Below are 9,816 nucleotides of genomic sequence, written 5' to 3' on the forward strand. Positions count from 1 at the left end.
AGGTTAAAAAGTTCAAAGGGGCCGAATACTTTCTCAAGGCACTGAATACAGATGCCCAGAAAAATAGCACAGGAAATGCGAATGCAATGTTCAATTTTGGACGACTGCTTGAATCCCCCACATTATAAACTGCCACTACCTCAAGGCTCACTGATCTGCCACCTGATGCAGTATTTTCATTCCACCTCATTGGCAGTTGCAGCCCTGCGTATGGGTATTTAAGCACAAGGGACCAGAATCCACAATGTGCAACATAAACCGAAGCAGTGCCGTTTAGGTCTGCTCATTCCTAGTCAGGACCATCAACATCATCACAAGTCCTTTAGCCACCAGTAAATGTCATCAGCCTAAATGCTATTTTCAACTTAAAAGACCTTGCATGAGGTCACAAATATGTGACCAAACTCTGATGTGTAAGGAGCGAATCTACAATTTACAGGAAAGCGTGGTGGATCGTAGGAAGGGGGCTTTTGCAAAATGCTGATGGTAATAGAAGGTAAAGAGAGAATTTAGATAAAGAAGATCATTCTGAGGTCAATATGACGGTACAGAAAGATGGGGAGAAGGAGGTGCTGGCTGGAGAAAGACAGGTGCATGGGGTACCGAATGGAGAATGAGGTGGTCATGGGATGCAGAAATTAAAAGAGAAGGACATGGGTACCAGGCATGGTTGAGTGGGTATGGGGTTACAATGGAGAAAGAGGGACATGGATGTCTGGAGAAAGAGGTGTTATTATTATTTGCTAAATAAATAATGTGTGATATATATTTCCTTCAAAATTTCTCTTTACAAGCCTATTACTTCATTATTACCAGAGTGGACCTTCAGATAAAAGATTGCATGATACCATGAACTAGCAAAACCTAATTTCTCTTATAAAGTCTGTCATCTACTCCACCCCCACCTCAGTATGTTGTGGTTCTATTTCCTTCAGTGACCTTCAATTGTCTAGCAATATTGCAGGACAGGAAATGTCGCTTTTGTTATACCAGAACTTGTAAGACACTTCAGTGTCCAGCTGTAGTATATATCTTGACTGGACTGTGACCCCAGGAGCATTTGCCTAATCAAGTCAATAAAATTTCAACCTACCTTCTAAATCCAGTAATTATTGCACTTTCTATTACTCCCAAGACATTCTATTGCGCTTAGTCAAGGCTAAGTCCATTGCCCTCATGCAGCAAAGCTGAGGTGGACAGATGTGTCAGAGCTGAGGTGGACAGATGTAGCAATCCTGAGATGAAAAAATGTATCAGTGTTGTGTTGGACAGATGTAGCTATGCTGAGATGGACCGATGTATCAGTGCTGTGGGCGGACAGATGTAGTAGGCTGAGGTAGACACCTGCTCTGCTACATCTGTCCACTGATTTCAAAGGGTGGCTGTGGGCTTCTAAAAGGGCATAATTCATGCAGCATACACATCACTGCTCTGCTTATGCTGTTCCTCAGGTCAAGCTCACTCCATCTGACATGAGTGAATGCACAGCACAGAGTGGTCACATGTTATTGTGACTTACATAGCAAGGTTGGCCATTTCAGGTAACTGAGTGTGCATTGTTTTCATACTATATGGGGCAGATTTATCAAGCAGTCTGAAAGTCAGAATATTTCCAATTGCCCATGGCAACCAATCACAGCTCCCCTTTAAAATATTCATGAGCACTGGTGAAATGAAAGCTGAGCTGTGATTGGTTGCCATGGGCAACTGGAAATATTCTGACTTTCAGACAGCTTGATAAATCTGCCCCTATGTGTTGCAAAATTGCAAAAAAGTGTCGATTCAGACAATTTCTGTTATGGGGTTCATCACCGGGAATAATCATTATTGTATTTTGATAGATACAAAAATGTGCAGCACCTGATTTTTTTCTGTTTATTTATTTTGTATATAAAAGTTAAAAAAAATTCAAAAATTATATTTTTTTCAAATTTGTATTTATTTTTGCCTGTAGTACACCATTACAGATCAGAGTCTGTATCAGACTCCAGGCTGCCATTACAACTCATCAACAACCTCAAATGACATCTTGGATGCACTGATCGGAATTTTAAGATGGTGGTAACCACCAGGAGATGTTAGGTGCTGTGGTTGAGCCTGGGCCCTTAACAGGTTACCTGTTAAAGGCCAGTGTCAGCTGTTTAATACAGCTGACAACTGCTGTGTATGGAAAGTGCTCAGCCCAGGAGCGCTCTTTCTACACCAACTACTGCCCCACGACATACTTTAAATTTAAATAGTTTAAAATTTTATTTAACAAAAAGTCATCTACAAGTGAACAAGACCAAAGTATATTTAGTGCATATGTCTCTGGAGTGTATACAGGCGGTCCCCTACTTAAGCACACCCAACTTATAGACGACCCCTAGTTACCAACTGACCTCTGGATGTTGGTAATTTTCTGCATTTTAGCCTTAGGCTACAATAAACAGCTATAAACAGTAATTAAAGGTGTCAACAATTAAGCTTTATTGCTATTCCTAGTTCTTATGAGAATCCAGCATTTTTAAAATCCAATTGTTAGAGAGACCAAAAAAAAATTTGCCTGGGGTTACAATGATAAAGTATACTGTTCCGATTTACATACAAATTCAACTTTAGAACTGACCTATAGAACCTATCTTGTACGTAAAACATGGACTGCCAGTATATGGTATGTGTGTATTGTGAAGCCCTTGGTTACATCTGATGCATGACAACCCAAGGCCTCATGTGGCTGTAGTGTGTCAGCAGTTGATGCGTGATGAAGGCATCGATGCTAGTAACTGACTTGCCTGTTCCCCAGACCTGAATACAATTGAGCATACGTGGGTTATCCACAAATGCCACATTGCACCAACTGTCCAATAGTTGGCAGGAGATTCCTCAAGAGAATATCCACTGCCTCATCAGCCACATTCCCAACAGTCCAATGGCCCTCCTTCCCTTCCGTAAGCAGTTTCTACTGCATTTTTTTAGGGTGACAGGTCTTCTTTAAGACAAATTAAACACACTAGGTTAAAAGAAATTAGGCTGTAAAAAAACTATACAGATAAAAGCTAAATCTGTCTCAAAGGGGGTTATTTCTAATTAGGCGGCTCCTTGTGACAGCTCCATGTCTGTATTTGGAGCTCTTATGCACATTACATTCATTCAAGTGGCTTTGGCCCTTTACAAAATGTTCTTAGGTTTCTGTCTGGAATTTTTTTTTCAAAAAGTTGCAAAAAAGTCTCAAAATGCATAAAAAGCCCCAGCACATACGCAACTTTTTATTTAACTTTTTGCAAAAGTCTCAAGTATCATGAATCTTTCTTTGCACTGCCTTGCAGTAGCAATAGTTTTACATTTTTTTTAGATAAATAAAGTGGCATAAATAGTGCTTTGTGACTTTTTAACAGTCCGAAAAAACCTCATTGCGACTTTTTTGGAGATTTTTTTAATTCCAAATAACGCCCAAAAACACTAATGATAAATAACCCATAGTGCAGTGATGGCGAACCTTTTAGAGACCGAGTGCCCAAGCTACAACCAAGACCCACTTATTTATCGCCAAGTGCCAACACAGAAATTTTATTTGTGATTTATACTCCCTGCTCTGTCACTTTCATTCATACCAGCACCTGAGGACTCTAATTAAGCAGAAAATAGAAGAAAGTTGGATGATTATTGTAGCTTCCCTCCAGTGTCCCATAAACAGGAAGAGTTGTCAGGGCTGGAGCAGGAGCTACAATGATAATCCAGATCTGTCCACACCTTCCCACTCCTCCAGTAGTCCCAGGTAGCGCTGTCACTTTATAATAGCTCTGTCCTGGGCTGTCTGTAACTTCAGGAAGATACCTGGAGTCATCTCTGGTGATGGCCTGAGTGCCCACTCAAAGGGCTCCGAGTGCCACCTCTGGCACCCGTGCCATAGGTTCGCCATCACTGCCATAGTGGGTTAAAATAAAGGGATTTGGAAGAAAATGGATTCCTTGTGAAAGTTAAAGATAGAAAAAAAGGTTCATTCACATGGAGGTAAGCTTGCGGCCGTACATACGTCCGCCATATACAGCACAAGGTGCACGTAGCGATACAGTGGCACACACTTGCACCGTACTGGCACCATACCACTTCGTACATGGGGAAAAGATAGGACACGTCCTATGCAGCTCTATGGAGAGGGTAGGGGTCACCCCTCCTCCTCTCTAGTGCGGCGGACGTGTTCTTGTGAATGTAGCCTAAGTTCTTTTAATTTTATTTTACATTTGGATCAACACTAAAAGTTATATCAAGGTCTCTGCTGCCTTTTCTGTGGTCTGTGGTAAAGCAACAGTTTACACTTCCTTACTGTGTGTAAGAATAGAACAGTACAGGAGAGCACTTCCTCCATCTCAAGTATTAACACATAATGCACAGTATGAAATATAAGGTACAGTGAACTATTCAATAAAGGGGTATTCCCATTTCAGCAAATAAATGATATTATTTGTATAATGAATAGTTTTCACTACTAATGAATATACTTTCTTTATCAATTCCGTTACAGTTTTCAAGATCTCTGCTTGCTGTCATTCTATAGAAAGCTTCATTGTTTATTTCCAGTAGACAGAAATCTGACCATGGTCACACAGATACACAGCTCTTTATATCACAGTGCTGATTACTTTCTGTGATATGAAGGAGCCGCACACCTGTGTGACCAGGGTCAGATTTCTGTCCACTGGAAATAAACATATACGTTTTCTATAGAAGGACAGCAAGCAGAGATTTAGAAAACGTAAGGAACTGATACAGAAAGTATATGGGAAAATGTATTATTTTTCATCATGCAAACAATAAAAATAATTTGCTGAAATGAGAATACCCATTTAAGGTATGGTTATCTTTAAAGAGGACTTTTCACCCCAGAAAACCAACCCACCAAATGTGCCCCCCATAATCCTCCCCCCAGCCCCTTTCTCCCTAGCCAATTTTTTTATTTATGTGCAGTAAATTTATTTAAACTGATCCGACCTCTTACCAAATAAGAGGTCGGATCGTGTATCTGGTGTGCTGGCAGTCGGCCTTATTCATAAGGCAACCGGCCGACACACCCCCTAGGGATGGCTAGGGAGAAAGGGGCTGGGGGGAGGATTATAGGGGCACATTTGGTGGGTGGGTTTTCCAGGTTGACAGGTCCTCTTTAAGGTAAAGGTACATGAGTTATTACCCCAGGAGCATTGTATGATAATAGAAAACCATATAATAGTATGCTGCTAGTTTTAAGACCTGAAACCAGGCTCCATATAAGAAAACTGAAGGAATGACTCTTACTTTAAAAAAAAACTGCTCTTTTGTTTTTGTTTCTAACTTTATTAGTCAAAAAAGTGATTTGCATTTTGACTTATTTCTTATTGATTTTTTTCTAATTGCAGAGAAAATATGTAGACTGAATAGCAAGTGGAATTGTGGATTACTTTGTGGTTGGAATGGTAGGAAGTGAAACATGTCTTTTTAAGGTACAGAAAAGACATTTCATAAAGGAGGCTTTACCTGTTACATTTTTATAAAGGCTTCTTCTTTTCTGCTGCTTCAGACAGTGCTCCACTATATCACAGGTGAGTATAACTAAGATTTCTAGTCATTCCCTTTTCCCATATAGATAGTACAGTGCAGAATAGCAATAAAACAGATTAAGATTATGCTGTAGAAATCCTTACTTATGTATAAAATGCAGTGCTATATAACTATCAAAATAGATGTAATACACACAAATAACATGTGTTTACTTCATATCATTTCAGGTGTGTTTTCTTAGGTGATATTTTAGTTTGGTTATCTGAGTTGATCCCTGCTTTGCTTTGCTATGCTCATGTTGGCATATTTTGGGTATGCAACCCATGCTTGGAAGTTACTTTTCTTATGGTCTATCTAGAATTGCAAACTTAGTTTAGTATCAATATGTATCTTGTTTATGCCTCTATACAGTTCTGCTCACAACATTGTTAACCATGTGCTATATTGCTCATCAGGATGTCTCCATACATATTATCTGCTCTACATGCCACATAATGCACATTGCTCCCACTATACATATAAAAATATATAAATTCACCACCTGAATGAATTTATATACTGTACAGCATCCCTGTGGTTATTCACTTATTGAAAATTCATAAGCACAGAATTGCGGCATCCACAAAAAGTAGTCAAAAAGTCAGTATTGTATCTGTTTTATTTCATACCTTTATGGTATGTAATCTGTTTTTTTTCACATCCTCAAAAAATTATATTTACTTAGTTGGCAAAATCCAAGAAAAAAAACCTCCTCACGTGGATGTAATCCATCTGCTATCCATTCTACTGGAGTCTGTGGTCTGCAAATGTAAAGGAAATAATGCATGAGCCAATTGTCTTCCAATGGACTGATGGGTTGGGGGAAAATTGGACACGCTAAAAATAAACAATTAAATGGTTAGTTTTAAGGGCTTTTTGAATGAACAAAAGTTAGGCCCCATCAATGGGATAGAGCCCAACCTGTTGATCAGTGGGGGTGTCAGTGATGAGACCCCCACAGATCTCAAAAAGAAGGGGTCCAATGGTGTCTCATGTACCTCGGTCAGACCCCTCGTCGCTCCAGGATAGTAATGGAGCAAACGACTGTGCATTAATCTCTATGGAGCTGACAGAGATTGGTGAGGGGACTATACAGTTTCCCCTTTTAATATATATATAAAAAGGGCCCCCTATTTGTTAACCAAAGATAGTGATCCTCCCTACCCTAGTACTTTGCAGTTCCTACGTTAATGTGGGCAGTTATAAAATAAGAAAAATTACTCATTCAATCATGTCTGTGACACTGTTAAAGAGCCTATTGAAAGGTCCAATTGTATGCAGCCATCTGATGTATAAATGTATTGTGGATGTGATGCTTTTCAGCGCAGCAGCGCCACCTGGTGGACAGCGGAGGAACTGCCTTAATGAATCCCGGCCGGGCCCGAATCCAGTGCAGAGATCGCAACGCTGGATCGCGAATGGACCGGGTAAGTAAATCTGCCCCAAAGTGTCAGAATGGAACATATTGGCAGATATTATAGAGCTGTGTATAGTCACCAAAAATGATTGTAAACTGCATATTATGAGGGTTTTTAGAAGTGGCTTATACTTTACTTTAGAAGCTGTTAACTCCATTAGCCTATAGGTTAAAGTACTGTATATGTATTTTTATTCTACAGAGCAGCAGGTGTACTATTGACACATAGGGGCAGATTTACTTACCCGGCCCATTCGAGATCCAGCGGCGCGTTCTCTGCACTGGATACGGGTCCGGCCGTGATTTATGATGGCAGTTCCTCCGTCGTCCACCAGGTGGCGCTGCTGAGCTGAAATGCATCTGATCGCGCCAGAATACACCGAGCTGGACCAGGTGAAGGTAAGCGTGTCCCAAGCGACACATTTTCGGTTTTTAAATGCGGCGGTTTTTCCAAATACGTCGAGTTTTCGTTCGGCCACACCCCCTGATTTCCGTCGCGCGCATGCTGGCGCCGATGCGCCACAATCCGATCGTGTGCGCCAAAATCCCGGGGCAATTCAGGTACAATCGGCGCAAATCGGAAATATTCGGGTAACACGTCGGGAAACCGCTAATCGGGCCCTTAGTAAATGACCCCCTTAATGTATACTTTTGCATGAAAATGCATTTTTGCAACAAAGTTTTAATAAAATTCTTTTACTGTTGAGCTACTTTAGCTGCCACTAAATGTTTCACATTATAAAGCAAATTTCTTTTTCCTCCTATCCTAGATCACCACAGCAAAATGACTTTGTATACTTGTATTCTATTGGGTAAGTACAGATTACTGGCATACGCCATATATTATATGATGATGGTAGAAGCTTAGTAAATTATTAAACAGATTTACTATATAGCACAAATTATAATCCAAATAGGATGACTGGTATGTTTTCTTTCTGTTTTAGCTGGACTTGTCATGCTTGTGTGCAGCAATGGTATTTATTTAATTTCATCATTTATAATAGTAACTGAAAAAAATCAATGTATAACTTATTCTATTGCATATTGTATTGACAGAACATATGAATGTGTATAAAGATAACTATATGTATGGAATGTATTACAACCAATTGACAAGCTTTTATTTTGTTTTTTTTTTTTAAGATTTTTAAATACATACTATACAAATTCCAAACGACACAAAAAATACAAAACAACATAAAACATACACAATATAGCATGTCTCTACTTTATTGCGTTCCTCAAATTCTATCAACTCTGATGTTCCCTATACAAGCATTTATTTTGAATACACATTAATAGGACATTTTTAGAAATTACACTTTTGGGGTAAATGTTTAGCCAAAATTATGGAAAAAATATCTTATAGCATGATAGGGAGAAGCAATAGAAGAAAAATTATCTTAAAAGGTTTGTATTAACATTAACATTCAGCCCCAATCCATCTACTGCTTGGAATATGGGAGGGATTGGAAAGCAGGTTATTATGGAAGAGACTGCCTAGCTTGAAATGAGGTGTGGATAACTGAAATGTTATAAATCTAGCCTAAAACTGCAAGCTAAGTCAGCATAGTCAGAAAAACTTTTGTTAAACTTGTGTACACTCAAAAAATGTATTCTTAAAAAGTATTCTAATATTTAGTTTCAATTTTCAATGTATAGATTTCAATTGCTTTTCTAAAAAATGTTATATTAATAAAGAGATTTATTATATGTGATATTAGAGATATTTTGGTATAGTACTATGTAGCTGATACGTTCCTAATTTATACAGAGATAGCTATATATGGAAAATATAGTTAAGCAACTATGCAGATGTACAAGGCCACCAGTTTTATGATGCCAAAGAAATGGTTAACTAGGGGAGTGTACCACCATGAATTGCAGGACTAGTACAGTCTAGTACCTCAAAAATAATATTTCATTGAGTTAATAACGGCATAAAGGAATGCAGCACAGCACAAGATTAAAGGAAATGTACTACCAAGATGAGGGATTGTAAATCAAGCACTGACAAACTGGTGTATGCCCCCTCTGGCAGGATCTGCTCCTATTTTAGCTTCTTATGCTCTTGTTTTTATGAAAAAAAACTTTAAGAACTATGCAAATGAGTCTAATTTGAAGCCTGAAGCCCCTCAGGTACATTTGTATAATTTTAATCCCTTAACAATCTGGCCCTTTTTTGTTTTTTGCATTTCCATTTATCACTCCCCACCTTCAACAATCTATAACTGTTTTATTTTTCCACGTAAAGAGCTGTGCGACGGCTTGTTTTCTTTGTAACAATTTGCACTTCATAATGATGGTATTGATTATTCCATGCTGTGTACTGGGAAGCTGGAAAAAATTCATAATGCAGTGAAATTGATGAAAAAATGCATTTGTTGGGGGCTTGAATTTTATAGCTTTCATCATGCGCCCCAAATAACATGTCTACTTTATTCTTTGGGTCGGTGCGATCACAGGGATACCAAATTTAAGTTTTATAATGTTTTCATACATTTACAAAAATTAAAACCTGGTGTCATTTTTTGCTCCTTTTGATGATGTTTTCAATGCTGCCATTTTAAGGACTGTAAGGCCTTTTGATCACTTTTTATTGAAATTTTTATATTTTTCAAAATGGTAAAAAAGTGACATTTTTGACTTTGGACGCTTTTTCCCATTAAGGGGCTAAACGCCGGATAGAACCATTTTTATATTTTGATTGATTGAACATTTTGGGACGCACTTATACCTGATGTGTTTAAGATTTTTACTGGTTATTTATATCAGTTCTAGGGAAAGTGGGTAGATTAGTATTTTTAGGGATTTTTAATTTAACTTTTTTTTTTTTACTATTT

This window comes from Engystomops pustulosus, chromosome 1 (assembly GCF_040894005.1).
Source record: "Engystomops pustulosus chromosome 1, aEngPut4.maternal, whole genome shotgun sequence".
NCBI classification, from domain to species: Eukaryota; Metazoa; Chordata; class Amphibia; order Anura; family Leptodactylidae; genus Engystomops; species Engystomops pustulosus.